Source organism: Crotalus tigris, unplaced genomic scaffold, assembly GCF_016545835.1.
Source record: "Crotalus tigris isolate CLP2741 ecotype Arizona unplaced genomic scaffold, ASM1654583v1 scf7180000017753.6788120, whole genome shotgun sequence".
NCBI lineage: Eukaryota > Metazoa > Chordata > Lepidosauria > Squamata > Viperidae > Crotalus > Crotalus tigris.
The window spans coordinates 4,697,501-4,718,380 of NW_024096615.1; positions in this window are offsets into that span (position 1 = coordinate 4,697,501).

Below are 20,880 nucleotides of genomic sequence, written 5' to 3' on the forward strand. Positions count from 1 at the left end.
CAATGGACTGAGACAATAAAATTAAAGGATGAACTCCTACTAAATAAAGTAATGGCCCTCCGGTGGAAAAGCAAAATACAATTAGCATTCCTGTGCTTATTCTAAGATCAATACTCCTTCTTTTTTTTTTCCGCCCTTCCTTTCTGCCGATTTGCTGAAGAGGCTTTTATGAAGTTTAAGCAGACTTCGTTGTCAAATACACTTTACTTATAAAGAACATGGTCAGCCATATTGAACCACGGGTGCTTTTTTTTTTTCCGAAAGGCAACTGGATTTTCTGGGTTTTATTTTTGCCTTTGAAAATATTTTATTTCTCATCCAAGCCCCTTCTTTGGTTCAGCTTGGTTGAGAAGCAGAATATTTTCAAAGGAAAAAAAAAAAACCTCAAGAAAATCCAGTTTGGAAAAAGGCCCTTTGGGACAACCGTGGCCTGGATGATTGAGATCACGTGAAGTATTAATGCCACTCTACAATGCCTTGGTAAGGCCACACTTGGAATACTGCATCCAGTTTTGGTCACCACAATGTAAAAAAGATGTTGAGACTCTAGAAAGAGTGCAGAGAAGAGCAACAAAGATGATGAGGGAACTGGAGGCTAAAACATATAAAGAACGGTTGCTAGAATTGGGTATGTCTAGTTTAATGAAGAGAAGCACAAGGGGGGATATGATAGCAGTATTCCAATATCTCAGGGGCTGCCATAAAGAAGAGGGAATCAAGCTATTTTCCAAAGCACCTGAAGGCATTACAAAAAGCAACGGGTGGAAACTAATCAAGGAAAGAAGCAACCTAGAACTACGGAGAAACTTCCTGATTGTGAGAATAATTAATCAATGGAACAGCCTGCTTCCAGAAGCAGTAAATGCTCCAACACTGGAAGTTTTTAAGAAGAGACTGGACAGCCATTTGACCGAAATGGTGTAGGGTTTCCTGCCTGAGCAGGGGATTGGACTAGATGACCTCCAAGGTCCCTTCCAACATTATTATTATTATTATTATTATTATTATTATTATTATTATTATTATTATCTCCACAGACATTCCTTTTCCTTTTCTTCCGGGGTTCAGACTTAAGACTGGTGGCTTGGCTAAAGGACTTGGGGTGAAGTACTATTCTGAGGGTGCAGATAAATCTCCGAGTGGTCTCCACAACTCTTAGAGAGAGTGCTAAGGGCCAGATGACCGCAAGGAATATAAGTCCTTCCATTCTCCATCCTTCCAGTCAGTCATAATTGAAGAAGCTTTGTAGATGAAAAGCAAAACGTCTTCAAGAAAAAAAAAAAAACAAAGAAAGTCCAGTTGCCTCTTTGGGACTGTTCTGCAAAGGTCTATTGTATTACTGCATGAAGAACAAGTAAGCCCACCAACAGATTTTAGAAAAAAAAACCCAATGGGAAAAGAAAATAAGGAATAGGAAGAAAGGTATAGAGGGGAAATAGCTAGAATCATTGCTGATCTTCAGCTTGTCCGTTGATTAAAACACTTGGAATTAATGCTCAGTTTTAAAAAAAAATAATAATAATCAGAAAGATTAAGATACCTCGCAGAACAAGAGCTATATTTCTTGGAGGGAGGAATATAGCTCTTGTTCTGCGAGGTATCTTAATTTTAAACTCACTTGGATTACTTTAAGTTATCCAAAGCATGTTGCCGTGGTAAAATCTGGGGAAAGTAACTTCATATGATTCTTGCCTGTGGATTTTTCAAAAGACAACTGGACTTTGTTTTTTTCCCCTTGAAGATGGTTTCATTTCTAATCCAAGAAGCTTCTTCAACTCTGACTGAATGGTGAGGATGGAAGGATTTATACTCCTTGCAGACTGCTGGTCATTTGCATTCTTTTAGAAAGTCATTGAGGCCACTTGGGGGTTTATCTGCGTCCTCAGGGTCTCATTATTATTATTATTATTATTATTATTATTATTATTATTATTATTATTATTATTATTTCATTAAACATGAACCTCAGTCAACTGAACATTGTTATTATTATTATTATTAGCATTATTATTATTATTAGCATTAGCATTTTTCAAACAGTGCAATCAAATATGGTGTTGTATTGTTGTTGTTATCTCTACCTTTCCTCCTAAAGATAATAACGGCAATCTAAATAAAAAAGAAAAACTTTCAACTACAAGAGTTTCCAATGGAAGGAAGAGAGGGAGGGAAGGAGGGAGGAAGGAAGGGGAAAGAGAGACAAAGAGAGGAAGGAAGGAAGGAAGGAAGGAAGGAAGGAAGGAAGGAAGGAAGGAAGGAAGGAAGGAAGGGAGAGAGAAGGAAGGAAGGAAGGAAGGAAGGAAGGAAGGAAGGAAGGAAGGAAGGAAGGAAGGAAGGAAGGAAGGAAGGAAGAAAGAAAGGGAGGGAGGGAGGGAGGGAGAAAGAGAAAAGAGAGAAGGAAGGAAGGAAGGAAGGGAGAGAGAAAGAGAGAAAGAGAAAGAGAAAGAGAGAGAGAGAAAGAGAGAAGGAAGGAAGAAAGGGAAAGAGAAAGAGAAAGAGAAAGAAAGAAAAAAGTCTGATTATTTCTTTGTAGTGAAATAACAAAGATATACAATAAATTATTTTTTAAAAAAATATTATCTATTCTAAATGGTTTCAAAAAGTAAAACTGTAGGCTAAAATGCTGTATAATTTCCCTATGGAAAAATCCCATTCATTTCCTGTCCTACTAATCTGAACTAAGTTTTATCTTTTGATATTGCGGTCGTTTGCTGTATTACTTTCCCCGTTTTAATTATTCACATTATCTCTCTTATGAGGCTTATTGCAGCTCATGCTGCAGACAAATGAGCATTTTGTCTCATATCCTAAGCTATCCCCCATGTTGTATTAGGGCTCTTATTAAAAAAAAAAAAGAACGGTCTTTTTGTCCTGGTGCTGCTATCTTATATGGACCAAAGCGATCAGTCACATCACGGCTTGCTTGAAAACATAACAATATTTGTTGCATTTGTCTTCCCGTGATAACGCTCAGGTGCACTCGGTGATATATTAACTGTAATTATTCAGCTGTAATTATTTGTCAACTGGACTACTGAAAGGAGAGGGGAAAATCCTATTTTTAGAAGGCTAAATTTTGGGACCATGGGATTCTCTTCTTACAACAATTTATGACAGCGTGGCATATTTGTCCACTTAATTGAATCCTGAGCAAATTAAAAAATACACTGCATATTCAGAACTGGTGGTGGGTGTATCATTATCTAGAAATTTTACTTTCCATACTATATTATTCCCAAACAACTGGGTTTTTTTTTCCTTTACAGTTTACATATATGTGTATGTGTGTGTTTGTCTATCTATCGGATTATCTGTCTGTCTGCCTGCTTGTCCATCTGTCTGTCTGTCCATCTATCCATTTATCTAGCTACATGATTGGGGGTTTTCACCCAATATTTGAACTGGAACCGTCTTCAAAACTGACACTAAACTCCGAGGAAATTCTCTGCCAGTAAAATTGTACAACTCTTTTGGGAAAACACACACATGCACACACGCACACCCTTTTTAAACATGTATATTCCTTGTAAAAAAAAAAAATTCTTCCAAGCCCAACTCACAAATTTAAAATTGTCCCTTGCAAAGATTAAGGCAGCTCCCTTGTGACCACATTCCCCTTAGAGTTGAGACTTTTATTTTCAGATTAAACCAACCGTATTTTAAAGCATGGATGACCGTCTTTTCTTACCAGGTCTAGACCAATTCATCATGGCCAATTTGTCGCAGCCAACTCATTGTGGGACAATTCAACCTTGTGTTAATCATTTCATTCACTTTTATTAGTGGTGATCACGTTTTCATTGAAATTATGGTAACTCTTGTATTTCTGGATTGACTTTATTTTATTGGCCACCTTTCTGCGAAAATTGATGTAACTTTGTTGAATTGTGGCACGGCAAGTTGACCCATGGCAAGTTGACCAGAGTGAATTGTCACATGGTGAGTTGTCCCATTCCGTTCCCTATCAATGTGTGAGATGTTTCTAGTTGCATTAAAGGAGAAGACCTTTTCAGTGGCGGTGCCAAACTCTGGCACTTTCTGCCAAGAAACAGTCTTCAAGTTACTTCAAGAATGTTCTCCTCAAGTATCAGCCGCTTTCTGGAAGATTAATTGCTCTCCTCTTTGCTGATTTTGCTTGATGGTTAGGTTATTTTGATTCTACCAAACTGAGGGGCAGCACTTAATGAACGTTGGCTGTTCTTAAAAAGGCTAAGCAGATTGTAAGAGCATAGGAGACCATTATGAGCACCCAGAGTTGAAGGCTACAGTCACTGGTGGGATTCAGCCGGTTCACTGGTAGCCCAATTTTGCTGCATTCGGAGAACCGGTTGGCTTCCAGAAGTCCAGTCTAGGCCTCAGAGGCATGGAGGAGCCTCCCAGGTCTAGAACGGCCTGCCAGAAGTCCAAGGATGCCACATCCAGAAATCCGTTCTAGGCCTCAGGGGCCTGGAGGAGGCCTCTCAGGCCTAGAACGGCCCACCAGAAGTGCATGGATGCCACTTCCGGAAGTCAGTTCTAGGCCTCGGAGGCCCAGGTCTGCATCGAATAAGAGAACCGGTTGTTCAGGTATTTGAATTCCACCACTGGCTATTCTGAGAAGTGGAGGAAACATCTCAGAAGACCTGACTTACAAACCACTTGACCGTTTTGCTAAGAAAATGGAATGGATGCCTAGATAAGCCAAGATCATCCCTAGCTGATCTTGGCTTATCTAGAAGAAAGCTAAGCCCAATCAGACCTAGCTGGATAATAGTTTGGAGAGAAGGGGGGTTCATTAGGAAACGCCTAGTTATAGCTTCCAAGATAGATTGGGAAATCAAGATAAAACTGCAGAAGTGTATCTATGAGGCAACCAGAGTCAAACATGATCAAAAGGCAATTTCCCCCTTATTTATATTGCTGTTATAAAATTTATTTATTGTAAGTTATAAAAGTTTTATAAGTTATAAAAAGGACAGCAAATTTATCCTTTAATTTTCCAGTTTGGAGAAGACGCTACTGTCTTATAGTTAGAACATAAAACATAGAATCTTAGGGGTTCTTGGAGGTCTTCTAGTCCAACTTCCTGCATAAGGCGGGAGCCCTTATATCAGGGGTCTTCAGACTTGGCCCTTTTATGACTTGTGGACTTCAACTCCCAGAATTCCTCAGCCAGAGTGCTCGGCTGAGGAATTTTGGGAGTCTGAAGTCCACAAGTCATAAAAGGGCCAAGTTTGAAGACCCCCTGCCTTATATCATCCTGGACAAATTGATGTCCAATCTTTTTCTTGAAGCCTCCAGAGATGGAGTGTCCACAACTCTGGAAGCAAGCTGTTCTCTTGATTAATCGTTTTTAGTATCATTAAAAAAGCACTCTACATTAGCAAGAACACATGCCAGAAGCAGAGCCTTTTAACTCCAGTTTTATAAGATTTTTTTTTTTTTAGCATTTCTGCTTGAAACATAACTGATACCAAACATTTTGTGCCTGGAACAGATCTGAACACTTTCCCAAGGACGGGTATTATCTATTCTTTTGTCTCTTTTCAAGAAATCTGACAAGAGAGTCATTGATTTTCGGGTCAGTTAAAGATAATGAACTAAGTCAAAGATAAGGAGCTATCAGGAGCCCTTCCCAAAATCCAATCAGAGGAGATGGCATGAACTAATTCTTAACTCTTTCAAGAGTCAAGAGGACCCTTTGTGAAAACGCCATTAGGAACATTATGGTGGATCCCAAGAGATTAGACTGCCATTGCCAGATCATACGAAGGCTATTAAATGTTACATTGGTGCATTAAGTGAAAATGGCTTTTCATAGTCATGTTGGTCAGGATACTTAAAAGAGATGACAGAGAACCGTCAATCTGAGGGGGAGAAATAAAATCAAACGTCGTCGCAATTGAAACCAAGAAGTACAACAGATCCAGCCGATTGCAATGTACACTCTGCCTTTTGCCATTCAAAAACTCATCACAACCTCTGTTCCTTCACACTCCCGGGGTCTCTTTAACACCAGGATGTTATTAGTTGCCCTGGAGACCGAGACAAAGGTTAAGTCCTTTTTCTAGAAAAGCGCCATTCCAAATTATGGCATTATCCACCAGATTACTGTTGGCCTTTTAACTAAAACATTTTTTTTAAGTTTTAGCTTTCCACTTCAGCTATCAGCAGAGATGGTCAACAACCCCCCCTATTTAAAGGGATCTTCAGAGAAGTGAACTGTAGCTGAATTAATGAATAAAGCAAAGATAAAGAGTCGGTTTTTCAATGGAGCATGTTCCGTGTGGAATGAATTATTTCTCTGACGATGACAGGAAAACAACCAGCTAATTGCGCCATAAAGTCACAAAGCAATCCAAGCGTCCCTTGTGATTGACTTTTTTTTCTTAATGTCAGAGTATCAATTAATGTCATGATAATTAATATGCAATGAAAGCAACCCCCCAATTGGATTTTAACTGCATTGCAGGCACAAGTATTTCACTGGGATTCAGGCTTCAAATGGTTTTGGAACCACTAATAATACAGGGGGTCTTCAAACTTGGCCCTTTGATGACTTGTGGACTTCAACTCCCAGAATTCCTCAGCCAGTGTGCCTGGCTGAGGAATTCTGGGAGTTGAAGTCCACAAGTCATCAAAGGGCCAAGTTTGAAGACCCCTGCACTAATAGTTTGCATTGTGTTTGAAAATGGCCAAACTTTGACACTGCCTTCAAAAATGAATCTTTTTGAGTTCTTCCTATCTTGGAAGGTGGTCCTGGAGAGAGGAAAATAGAACTGGTCATATATTTCTCTAGATGTTTTAACAGTAGGCATGATATTATAGACAAAGTCTGAAAGCTAAAGGCAATTCCGTCATCCCTGTAGTAGGAGTGGTAGAACCTAGGGGTGGAGTTAAAAGAGGAACCATCCTAGAATCCCTATGTAGTCATTAAATCAGGGGTCTTCAAACTTGGCCCTTCGATGACTTGTGGACTTCAACTCCCAGAATTCCTGAGCCAACCTCCATTTTGTTTGTTAGATTTAAGACACGGCTGAGGAATTCTGGGAGTTGAAGTCTACAAGTCATCAAAGGGCCAAGTTTGAAGACCCCTGCATTAAAGGCAAATAAATTCTCAAGATTTTCTTTCCCTTATTATATTTCATGGCATTTTATATCAACCAGTAAGGAAACTTTTTGCTCAACATGTTGGCACTTTTGCATCCAGTTGTCCATTCTGGTCAGAAGCAGACAGAAATGCTGTGTTTCTAATTTCCAGCTGAAAGGAGCCAAGCCTTAGTTTTCCTCTTGATTTCTTTTACAGGAGATCAGGAATTTTCACGTTTTGATTATCACTCAGCAGACAAAACAGATGGCCATGTTGCTGAGTAGAATGACTATTCTGATCACCCATTTGGGGGCAGGGGTTGTGGAATCCATGGAAACTTATCAAGGAGAGAAGCAACCTAGAACCAAGGAGAAATTTACTGACAATGAGAACAATAAACCAGTGGAACAGCCTGTCACCAGAAGTTGTGGGTGCTCCATCGCTGGAGTTTTTTAAAGAAGAGTCTGGACAGCCATTTGTCTGGAATGGTACAGGGTCTCCTTCTTGAGCGGGGGGGGGGGGTAAGACTAGAAGACCTCTGAGGTCTGTTATTCTGAGAAGTGATCCAGAACTGAATTGGAGAGAAAACTTTCATCTTAAAAAAAAAAAAATAAGCTTTTACATCTCCGCTAACTTCAAAGGATAATCATGGGAATATTTAACCTACAGTAACTTAAAGTCTCAAAGCCTATCCATTTCCTAAGGCACAAATTACGTATCAGAGGTACTGCAAAGCCTTTTCTGAATCAACTGAAAGCACCCATCCACAACATTGGCTGTCCGTTTGAATATTTGAAATGTGAAGAGTGATATAATGAGGAAAGGAACCGTCAGATCTCTTCCTAAACACAGTACTTTTAGCCATCAAATAGCTCCATACGTCTGACTTTAATTGCTTGCTTGCTTTAATGAATACTTTACTTTTTTGGATTCCAAAGACACCGCACGCCGGATGAAATGACTCCATTTTGCCAAGAAGTAATAAGAAAAATCCTGGACTGTGCTGAGATGGACAAATGAACAAAAGAGATAAAAGAAAAGGAAGACACAGAGTATTATATAACATGGAACAAGTGGTATGTCTGGTTGGAGACTAGAAATAACAGAGGAGAATAAATATGGAGAGGTCAAAAGTGAAAGTATGTGTATAATAATGTATAATAATAATAATATGAATTATTCTTAGTAAGAAGTAGAACATGAAGGAAGAAAAATGTAAATAAGAAATAACGGGGCAATAAGGACAAATACCGTGTATGCTGGCGTATAAGGTGACTTCCGCAAGCGCTAAAATCGGCGCCAAAGGTGGGGGTCGTCTTATATGCCGAGTCGTCTTATACGCCGGAAATACTGGTAGTTTCCGGCTTATAAGACGACATTCTAGGAATGCAGCTTGGTGACAAAGACGGGGGTCGTCTTATACGCCGGGTCGCCTTGTACGCCGGCATATACGGTATTCTAAAGAAGAATAAGGGGGGAAATGTAAATAATAGATTACCGTTACGCAATCGCTGTAAAAAAAGGGAGAGGAGTATATATATATATTGTGTGTGTGTGTTATGTTTTGTTTTGTTTTGTTTTGTTGGTTAAAAGAAAAAAGAAAAGACTCCATTTTGCCATCGTGAAAATTGATGTAAAGTCACCCATTATCCTAAATACACACCACAAAAGACACGTTGGACATTAAATTCAATGCATCCTTCCTTGACAAAAATGCACCATGTTATAACTACTCAACCTCATGACAAATTTAGTGGTGAGTGCACAAAACTTTACAGTGATGGTACTGCTGTTTTGCCAGCTAAAAGGAGGAGCAACACAATCATGGTCTTCTACCTTACTGAGTTTTACTCTAGCTGGACAAACTTTAGACAACTAAATCCTTAACCCAGAATCAATCAATCAATCAATCAATCAATCAATCAATCAGAATAGAGCTAGAAGGCCTAGTCCAACCCTCTGCTCAGCAGATTCTGATCACTGTTGCGGTTACAAAACAGGATTTCTGAAACTTTAGGCTCTTTATTCTGTGCAAAGATGTCTGAGTGGATAAGTCAGAGCTAAGGTATTTAAAAGATTTAGTCTGATTGATGCTGTTTCTCAGGAGGCCTGGCTTATAATGGAGCTTCTAGACAACTTCATTACATGGGTTTTCTTGTGATTGATGACAGGGCCAGTTTCCCTATAGTAGGGTCAGATACCTTCAAACATCTACTTGGGATGTAACGAAAATAGCTATGCTGTCCACTTAAACCACGCTAATTCGAAAAGTTCTTCATTTGCACCCTTTCCTGGGCCTTTTTATGTCTCACAGGGGAGACAGCCATTATTTCTGTTCTCAGATTTTTACGACAGTGTAAATTAAGACTACGTTTTTGGACATTCGTTGATTAGATTAATATCCCGGCTTTATTTTGAGCAACTCAGTGTGCACAAAGTGAAAACTCTTTGGGTCACCTTGCAGAATCTCATTGGGATAAAATGGATCAACATGTTTAAAAATAAAATAAAATTAAAATAAATAATAAAATAAAATAAAATAATAAAGTAATAAAATAAATAATAAAATCATAAAATAAAATAATAATAAAATAAAATAAAAAATAAAATAATAATAAAATAAAATTAAAATAAAATAATAAAATAAAATAAAATAAAACTCTAACCCTAACCCTCTTCTTTGTGGCAGCCCCTGAGATATTGGAATATTGCTATCATGTCCCCCCTCGTCCTTCTCTTCATTAAACTAGACAGACCCAATTCCAGCAGCCTTTCCTTATATGTTTTAGCCTCCAGTCCCCTGATCATCTTTGTTGCTCTTCTCTGCACTCTTTCTAGAGTCTCAATATATTTTTTACGTTGTGGTGATCAAAACTGGATGCCGTATTCCAAGTGTGGCCTTACCAAGGCCTTGTCAAGTGGTATTAACACTTCACGGGATCTTGATTCTATCCCTCTGTTAATGCAGCCTAGCACTGTGTTGGCTTTTTTGGCAGCTGCAGCACACGGCTGGCTCCTATTTAAGAGATTGTCCACTAGGACTCCGAGATCCCTCTCACAGTTGCTACTATTGAGCAAGGTACCTACACCTTACTAGACATACCCAATTCCAGCAACCGTTCCTTATATGTTTTAGCCTCCAGTCCCCTGATCATCTTTGTTGCTCTTCTCTGCACTCTTCCTAGAGTCTCAACATCTTTTTTACATCGTGGTGACCAAAACTGGATGCAGAATTCCAAGGGTGGCCTTACCAAGGCCTTGTAAATGTTCGCTTCTTTGACTAAAAGAGCGCTTATAATAGTCTGCAGACCTCATACTGAAGCAATTGAGGTCTCCTGGAAATTGAATTTGGTCTTAAACATGCACGGCAGAATCTGTCTCAGGGCGTGCGAGACCAAAACAGGTTTTCCAAGCACAGCACCACCCAACCTTATGTACTAGAACTATACTTTTACTAAACAGTAATCTTGATGTTTTCTCAAAGAAAGAGGAAATTGACAGGAAATAGTCCTTTGCATAGCAGAAAACTGAGCCTTTTGATCAGGGTTGTTAAAAAAACCCCAAAACAGCTAGATTATTATTGCTGTTTCTACTCACTCTGCCAGAAAACCACCAAGCCCAATCAGTAGCTCACGATAACATTATAAGACAGGTAGGTGCTGCTCCAAGCAGTGCAATGTTTTGTAATAGATAAGTTGAAAGTTTGTTTATTTCCAGGTGCTTTCTTAAAAACATCTTTCAGTGTGGTATCATGGAAACATGGAACTCATCCCAAAGATGCTTTTTTCAGCAGGCAACTGGACTTCCTTATTTTTTCTTTGAAGACATTTCGCTTCTCATCCAAGAAGCTTCTTCAGCTCTGACTGGATGGTGGGGAAGGGAAGGATTTATACTCCTTGCAGAGAGCTGGTCATTTGCCTTCTTTTAAAGAGTCGTTGAGGTCACTTGGGGGTTTGTCTATGTCCTCAGGGTCACCTGAGTAGGGCAAAAGATTGTGGAGCTTTCTTGGAACTGTTGTTGAATTGTGTACCCTGAGGACACAGGTAAACTGAATGACTGAGTATCTCCATAGATGCTGTTTAAGCTTGTTTCAATTTAAAATAGAATAGAATAGAATAGAATAGAATAGAATAGAATAGAATAGAATAGAATAGAATAGAATAGAATAGAATAGAATAGAATAGAAGATGGAAGGGACCTTGGAGGTCTTCTAGTCCAGCCCCCTGCTCAAGCAGGAGAACCTATACCATCTCAGACAAGTGACTGTCCAGCCTCTTCTTAAAAACCTCCAGTCATGGAGCGCCCATTATTTCTGATAACAAGCTGTTCCACTGGTGAATTGTCCTCACTGTTAGGAAATTTCTCCTTAATTCCAGGTTGCTTCTCTCCTTGATCAGTTTCCAACCATTGTTTCTCATCCTTCCCTCTGGTGCTTTGGTGAACAACCTGGCCCGCTCTGCCTTGTGGCAGCCCCCCAGATACCGGAACAGTGAACATTTCATTACCAAACTAGGTAACAACATCGGCAGGATTTTCTCGTCCTATTTTCCTTAGCTTATAACTGTCTCGTGTGCCTTAGTTGATCATGAGATTAGCTCTTCGTTTGGAGCCCTGATGTTACCTAGTCTGGTAATGAAACGTCCATAAACTAAATTGAAACAAGCTTGGAGAGCAAACCACTGTCAGAATAAGGATTTGTTATTCAGAGTGCAATCCTTGTGCAAACTATGATTTCTGTTCTTCCCCAGGCAGCCCAAAGCAAGCAGGATTCCACCTGTTTTCGTTGCACGTTGTACATCTTCTGTTCATTTCACCCAACTGCTCCCTTGGGAAGACCGGTTTGTTAATTGAAATGTGTCCCTCCTCTCTTTAATGCTCCATTCGGCAGCTGGGATTGATGGTGCTCTTCCCATAAATAACTCCGGCCATATTAATTTCAGACAGAACAATTAACACCAGCCCAGAGACTTCTGAAGGGATAGGGAGGAATTCCTCCGCTGAAATATTGACTGTCACCGAAGGGGCCATAAATTCAGCCCAGGTCACGATCCTTTCCAAATAATAACCCTCTCCTTATTTCATGCTGTCCTTTCCCTCCTGCCCATTGGCATCTTTTGTTGACCAAGTTGTGATTAAGAAACAATCAATCCCATAATAATTTCTCCAATCTGGCTCGACCAACCGTCAAGCTGACTTTGGATGAAAGGGTTGAGAGGACCTGCGGCTTTCCCATGAGGCAGATTTCAGAAAAATAAAAAATGAAGCTGAAGAGTTATGTCAACGTTTTAGATGTCTCAAAGGTGCTTTTTTTTTTTTCAGGAGGCAACTGAACTTCCTTGTTTTTCTTTGAAGACGTTTCTCTGCTTATCCAAGAAGCTTCTTCAGCTTTTTCAGCATATACTGTTTGGACTCCACAAAGCTTCTTCAACTTCTTTAGCATATACCGTATGAATCCACAAAGAGGGGACTCCACTCACTTACTATCATATGTGGTGGGAATGCACGTGAGCTCGTGATTTTTGGAACAGGATTAAAGTATGGTTGGAAGAAATATTAGAGCAAGTGGTAGAACCAAAACCAGAACTCTTTCTATTAGGTTTAACTACGCAAAAGCATGACAAAGGCGTACTTTATTTAATGCTACACATTTTAACGGCTTCCAGACTGGTTTTTGCTCAAAATTGGAGGAATAAGGGAACCCCAACGGAAGAAGAGATCCTGTATAAAATATTATCATGTGCTGAGATGGACAGGCTTACAATGATTATGAAAGACAAGACAGAACACGAATACATCGAAATCTGGGGCAAATTTTACCATTGGTATGAATCAAGGAGAACTGCTCGGACTTCAAGTTAATGGTAGAATTAAAAGATATATATATAACTGTACATATAACTGTATATATAATTGTATTGTATAAAAGATAAAGCTTATATAGAGGTTAAGAACGATGTGTTAAGCTTTTGTACCATGATAGGAACTGATAGGAAAACTCATTCTGGAATGTCATGTTTGTCCATTGTTGTTTTAATTGTATTATGAATAAAAATATTAAAAAAAAAGAGGGGACTCCACTCAGATCAGAGCTGGAGAAGCTTCTTGGATGAGAAGCAAAATCTCTTCAAAGAAAAAGAAAGAAAGTCCAGTTGCCTCTTAAAAATGCGCCATTGGGACAACAATGACCTGGATGACTGAGAATCTCCACAGTCAATGTTTTAGAGGTCAAAGTTGGAGATATCAAGCAGATTCTACACAAGACGATGGTCCAGCACAGCAGAACCAACATTACAGGACCAGAATCAGCGGTATGTCTTCATTCAAAAGAAAAAGGACGTTCCTTGGAAGACCATAACGTTCACATTTTGGACAGAGAAGATAGGTGGTTTGAATCCATTTATGCTGAAGTGGAAAAACCCTTCCCTTAAGAAACCTGGAGGCCTCAGACACAACCTGTCCCCCATCTTCGGTGTTGTTCTTTTATCAGTCCCTGGGAAAATCAAGACCACTTCACAGGTTCACCAAGATGATCACACTTAACAGCCCACCTAGGAGAAAGGATTTAGGAGCAATGATTCTTAACGACTCTCTGCCTACTAATTTGAAGAAGCTTGTTCAGCACCTTGGAGAACATATAGGGGGGGGGTCCCCCTAACCAAATTGCTGAGGCTAAAGAAGCTGCCTGGATGGACAGTGAAACATTTCAAGCCAACAATAACTCCAGATGCCATGACCTCATGAAACCCCAAAAGATGTCATTTGAATTTACATCTCATCTGCTTTTGACCATGGAAAGTGTTTTCAACTTTTAAGTTTTGGGGAGGAAAAATCCCCAAAGGATCCCTTGTTTAACCAGGACTGCTATGGTCCAAGTTAGGTTCATTTGGGTTACACACACATACAGAGATCTATCTATCTATCTATCTATCTATCTATCTGTCTGTCTGTCTGTCTGTCTGTCTGTCTGTCTGTCTGTCTGTCTGTCTCTGTCTCTGTCTCTATATCTATCTATCTGTCTGTCTGTCTGTCTGTCTCTGTCTCTATATCTATCTATCTATCTATCTATCTATCTGGCTCTGGCTCTATATCTATCTATCTGTCTATCTATCTATCTATCTATCTATCTATCTATCTATCTATCTATCTATCTATCTTTTCTGAGGTTTTCGCAGGTGTTTGTATGCGGGTCTTTGGTTATTCTGGTTTTCTCCCAGGTAAAATTGGAAGTTCTTGGCGACGTTTCGACGAAGTCCCATTCGTCATCTTCAGGCTGGTGTTTTCAGCTTCGTGTTCCTAGAAGCATGAAGCCGAAAACACCAGCCTGAAGATGACGAATGGGACTTCGTCGAAACGTCGCCACGACATTTCCAATTTTACACAGGAGAAAACCTGAATAACCAAAGACCTATCTATCTATTTATCTATCTATCTATCTATCTATCTATCTATCTATCTATCTATCTATCGTTCCTTTCCTAGACTGTTCCTGGCGCTTTTCTTCCAGAGTTATTAACTTTCATTGATTTTCTGTGATTCTAGAGCAGTATTAGTGAAGAAGTAAGTGTAGTAATTGCCAGGAAAGAAATAACGTGATTGGAATATGAACAATTGAAACTGGAGATTTTTTTTTTTTTAAAAAATTATCTTTGAAAATGAGATTTGTTTTTCAATGTGGCTTTCCCAGGAAGTGTTGGGAACTGATCTTTTAAGATTTCGTGCAATTATCAGCCACAATGACCTGGTTCCCACATTACGGTAAATAAGAGTCCACAAACCACTTAGTGGTTTGCTGTGATGGCAGCCCAGGAACTGCTTTTTAATGATAAGAGCTTAGCTTTCTTCAATATTTGCTCATGGACATAGATAATACACAGTATGACCTAAAGTACCCACACACACAAAAAATCCCACACAAGCTAATCTAAAACCTTCTATATTCCAAGTTAAGAGATGGAGAGATCAATGAGCAAATAGTTGTTCACACATGCCTATCCTTGCCTGCTTCCACACAGTTCTTGGAGCCAGGAGATGAGAAGGTAAAGATAGAGTTTAAACATTGGCAAAAGAAGCATGGAACTCAGGAAAAGAGAGGTAGAAAAGCCGATGAATAAGGAAAAGACAACTTAATATAGGAGAAGAAGAAGAAGAAGAAGAAGAAGAAGAAGAAGAAGAAGAAGAAGAAGAAGAAGAAGAAGAAGAAGAAGAAGAAGAAGAAGAAGAAGAAGAAGAAGAAGGGGAGGAGGAGGAGGAGGAGGATATACATACAGAGAAACACATAAAGAGAGAGAGAGATGGAGAGAGAGAGAGATAGATGATAGGATAGAGAGGGATGGATGGATGGATGGATATAGACATAGATGATAGATAGATAGAAGATAGATAGATAGATAGATAGATAGATAGATAGATAGATAGATAGATAGATAGATAGATAGATAGATAGGTGTGTGGGTGGAAACATGGATGGATGGATGGATGGATGGATGGATGGATGGATGGATGGATGGATGGGTGAAAACAGCATGTTTAATTTGGTGGCTCACAAACCAGTTCTTGTCTACCAAAAGTCAGTAGGAACAAGAATTCAGGATTAGAAGTTCCAAGCTCTGCTGTGTAGAAACAGATGGGTGTGTCAGTTGTGTGTCCATACATACACATATGCACATTGTTAAGAAGTGATCAAGGTTGATATCTATGGAGATTCTCAGTCATCATGGTTGTCCCAAAGGTGCTTTTCTTTGTTTTTCCTTGAAGACGTTTCCTTCTCATCCAAGAAGCTTCTTCAGCTCTGACTGGATGGAAGGATGGGCAATGGAAGGATTTATATTCCTTGAAGTCGTCTGGTCATTAGCACTCTCTCTGAGAATGGTTGAGGCCACTTGGGGGTTTATCCGTGCCTCCAGAATAGTGCTTCACCCCAAGTACTTTAGCTAAACCAACTGTCTTAGGTCTGAACCCCAGAAGAAAAGGAATTTATATGGCCGTCTAAACATCTATGGAGATTCTCCGTCATCCAGGTCATGGTTGTCCCAAAAAGGCTTTTTCAAAAGGCAGCTGGACTTTGCTTTTCCTTGAAGACGTTTCGCTTCTCCTCCAAGAAGTTGAAAAACCGAAAAAAACCACCTTTGGGACAAGGAAGGTTGACAGTTCCTTCTTCCCATCTCCTTGTTCTTTGTTCCTATCTATCTCAAAATTCCTCTCTAACAATGAGATGCCTTGGATGTGCGTGTCTGTGTGTACAACATGCTTTCAAAGAGCAACACCCTCCTTCTGGAATTTTAAAACCAAGGAACATGCATAGTGTTGGCGATGGATGAAATTTAGTCAACAGAAGACCAGTTTCACAGTTGGAGAGGTAATTCAATCTGACAGGTGGTAGGCTTGACTTGGCCACCCCTCCTGCTCCCAACCACAGGCAGAATTTTCGTCTTTGCCATGGCTAATTTTTCCAGGATTTCTTTGTCGCAGCCCATCTCAAAAGAGCCGAAAAGGTCAAAGAAAGACTCCTTCACCCTGTGAACTGCTTAGTTCAATTCCCAGCATGAGGTTTCATCGTAATACGATCTCGAGGCCTTTGTCAACTCTCCTTCTTCCCTCTTTCCAGACATGGTACCACCGTTCTCTCCGCATATGATCCTGATTACGAGACTTTGCTTCGTTTAGAACTGCAATCTGCGCCAGGCGCAGGAAAAAACCTACCCCGAATGTCATATGGATTCACTTTAATGCGACTCTGAGGGAAATCTTGGCAACAAGGCCTGAGTTTTGTTTATAGTGATACCTCCACAGAAGAAATGTCCCAGGACTTGGAAAGGCCTGTTCTTACGTTCTTGGTGAGGTACTGCCAAGAATGTTGAAGCAATGGCCTGGCTGAGTCTTAATGAAGCAATGTTATGTTTTGACAGAAGGTCTTCATCACAGAATAACAGAGTTGGAAGGGATCTTGGAGGTCTTCCAGTCCAGCCCCCTGCTCAAGCAGGAGAACCTATACCATCTCAGACAGGTGGCTGTCCAATCTCTTCATAAAAGCCTCCACTGATGAAGCAATAACAACTGAAGGCAAAACTGTTCTACTGGTTAATAGTCCTCACTGTCTGGAAGTTTCTCCTTAATTCCAGGAGGAATTCTCTCCTTCATTAGTTTCCATCCGTTGCTTCTTGTCCTGCCTTCTGGTGCTTTGGAAAATAAGTTGACCCCCCCCCTCAGGCCACTTTAGCTGACTGTGTTCAGCAGGTCAGCGGTTCAAATCTCACCGGCTCAAGGTTGACTCAGCCTTCCATCCTTCCGGGGTAGATAAAATGAGGACCCAGATTGTTGGGGGCAATGTAAATATATATATATATATATATATATATATATATATATATATATATATATATACACACACACATTGCTTACTGGTGTACACCGCTTAGAGAGTGATTGCACTTAAAGTGGTATATAAGTCTCATAAATAAATACTGGAACATCACTATCATGTCACCCCCAATCTTTTTTTTCTCTAGACTGGCCATACTCAATTCCTGCAACCGTTTTTCACATGTTTTAGTCTCCAGTCACTGTGGGCTTTAAGATCATAATCCCAACACATTTGGAAGCTATCAAGTTGGATATATGCCCTTCTCCGAAAAATCTTATCCCCTGCAGCGGGATGGCATTAATCTGAAGATTCATTTCCTAGACAGGAATGCTTTCACTTTTTTTTCCTTTTTTTTTTTACAAAGATCAGAGGCGTCGGCCTCAATAACAAGATCTGTCAGGCCAGCTTCCGTCCATCGCTTTCAGAAGAGATGAAAACAATTCAGAAGGACTCGCCGAAGACTAAACATTCCAGAAAGAGGGAAGAAAAACATCCGTGCAAGTTTTGATCTCAGCAGATGGCGAAACGTGGTTCGTAATTACCCCGGCACCTGGGAACTCTCTCAGCCAAAAAGAAAGATTGAAATGTCCATTAGGAAGGCAGTATTGGATCAGGCTGAGGAAACCAGCAAACCGAGAAAAAAAAATTATGTATAAATATTGAAAGACTTCAACCTCAAGAGAAGGTTGACGAATTGGAGGCAATTTGTATGTTGGATATTTAAGATTAGCTCTATAGAGGACAATCCTTATTCTTTTCCATTACTGGATTAAAACAAAAACAAAACCTCAGACATTCCCGAAGGGGTGAATGCTCCAACACTGGAAGTTTTTAAGAAAAGATTGGACAATCATTTGTCTGAAATGGTATAGGGTTTCCTGCCTGAGCAGGGGGTTAGACTAGAAGACCTCCAAGGTCCCTTCCAACTCTGTTATTCTATTCTATTCTATTCTATTCTATTCTGTATTCTGTATTCTGTATTCTATTCTATTTTCTATTTTCTATTCTATTCTATTCTATTCTATTCTGTATTCTGTATTTTTTCTATTTTCTATTTTCTATCCTATTCTAGTCTATTCTATTCTAGTCTAGTCTAGTCTAGTTTATTCTATTCTATTCAGGTAACCCTCAATTGACAGCCTGTTTAGTAGGGGAGACCAAATGTCTAAGCAACAAGTTCCATATGTATATTTATTTTTACAGGTTTTGCAGTGTTCTGCTGGAAAAGGATTAACGGGACAACTGCTGATTGCACGGTTTAGCTCTCAGGAATTGTAAAAGCTTACCGTTTGCTTACCCTTGTCCAAAGAAACCATTTTTACTAAGATTAATCTGCAAAATTCCGCATGTTCTTTTGAAAATTGCAGTGCTCTCTCAAAGCGCTTAGAGAATTCTCAAGCAGGACCAACAGAAGCCATTTTGCCAAAATACCAGCTCGCAAAGAAACAAGGGAAAGGGCTAAAGGAATTTAGGGAAAAAGTGTCCAGCGGTAGGGGAGAAACACCCACCAGGGATGTCCCAGAGGGGCTTTTCCAAAAGGCACCTTTTTTTTCCCCTTGATGTTTCCGCTTCTCATCCAAGAATGTTCTTCAGTTCTGAATTTCTTGGAAGAGAAGCAAAACATCTGAAAGAAAGAAAGAAAGAAAGAAAGAAAGAAAGAAAGAAAGAAAGAGAGAGAGAGAGAGAGAGAGAGAGAGAGAGGAAGGAAGGAAGGAAGGAAGGAAGGAAGGAAGGAAGGAAGGAAGGAAGGAAGGAAGGAAGGGAAAGAAAGGAAGAAAGAAAAAAAAGAAAGAGAAAGAAAGAAAGAAAGAAAAAAGAAAAAGAAAGAAAGAAAGAGAGAGAAAGAAAGAGAAAGAAAAAAAGAAAGAAAGAAAGAGAAAGAAAGAAAGAAAGAGAAAGAAAGAGAAAGAAAGAAAGAAAGAAAGAAAGAAAGAAAGAAAGAAAGAAAGAAAGAAAGAAAGAAAGGAAGAAAGAAAGAAAGAAAGAAAGCCAGCCTAGTTGCCTTTTGGTAAAAAGCACCTTTGGGACAACCATGACCTGGATGGCTGAGGATCTCCACAGATACCCACCAGGGACATTCCAACCAACTTTTATAATGCCATCAGTAGACAGATTTTGAAAGGATGTCACCGTGGGATGCAAATCCATTTTTGCCCAAAAGCTTCCCTGCCAGTTCTTGGAAGCAAATATGGTTCACTTTAGAGAATATAGAACAACAGAGTTGGAAGGGACCTTGGAGGTCTTCTAGTCCAACCCCCTACTCAGGCAAGAGATCCTATACCTTTCCAGACAAGTGGCTGTCCAGTCTCTTCTTAGAAGCCTCCAGTGATGGAGCACCCACAACTTCTAGAGGCAAGTCGTTCCACTGGTTAATTGTCCTCGCTGTTAGGAAGTTTCTCCTTAATTCCAGGTTGCTTCTCTCCTGGATTAGTTTCCATCCATTGTTTTTTGTCTTGCCTTCTGGTGTTTTGGAAAATAAGTGGAGCCCCTCCTCTCTTGGCAGCCCCTCAAATATTAGAAGACAGCTATTGTGTCTTCCCTAGTCCTTCTCTTCGATAAGCTAGACATATCCAGTTTCTACTTGAGTCGTTCTCATAGAAATTATCTTTTTATTGTATTTCAAAGACTAAAAGGTTGGCTAATTCCTGGGATGCTTCTCTAACCAATTCTTGTTTGTAAAAAAAAAAAAAAACCTATCACAACCACAAATCTATATATAAACCCATAGGACCACAAAGAAGAGACGGAGGGTGGGGAAGTCAATCTATTCTCCAAAGCACCTGAAGGGAGGACACGAAGCAATGGATGGAAGCAGAGAACCAACCTAGAACTAAGGAGAAATTGCCTGATGTTGAGAACAGTTAATCAGTGGGATGGGTTGAATTACACAATTGTACAATAACAGAGTTGGAAGGGAACTTGGAGGTCTTCTAGTCCAACCCCCTGCTCAGGCAGGAAACCTTATACCATTTCAGACAAATCTGGCTCCTCCCCAACGGACTTTGCTTGTCAAAAGTTCTCAAATCAGATCCCCGGGATATTGTAGCCATCATAAATAGGAGCCCATTGCCAAATGTCTGAATTTTGATCACGTGACCCCTGGAGACGCTGCAGCCATCGTTAAATCTGAAAAAACAGTCTTAAGTCACTTTGTTCCCAAGGCATTGTAACTTGGAACAAACAATTGTAAGTCAAGGTCCACCTGTAGAACATGAATTAAAATGTTGACAGGACTGTATTGGTTTCACGCCATCTTTCATGATGTTGCCCAAGTAGCTTTGAGAACTTTTATGACACGTTTATGACTAGCTTTCCTACTGGTTCCTCAAGGAGGTTGAATTAACACTGCTTAATGGACAAAACGCCCAAAGATCAGAGGCCTACAACCTTGTGGACTTGTGGACTTCAACTGGCTGGGGAATTCTGGGAGTTGAAGTCCACAGGTCCTTGT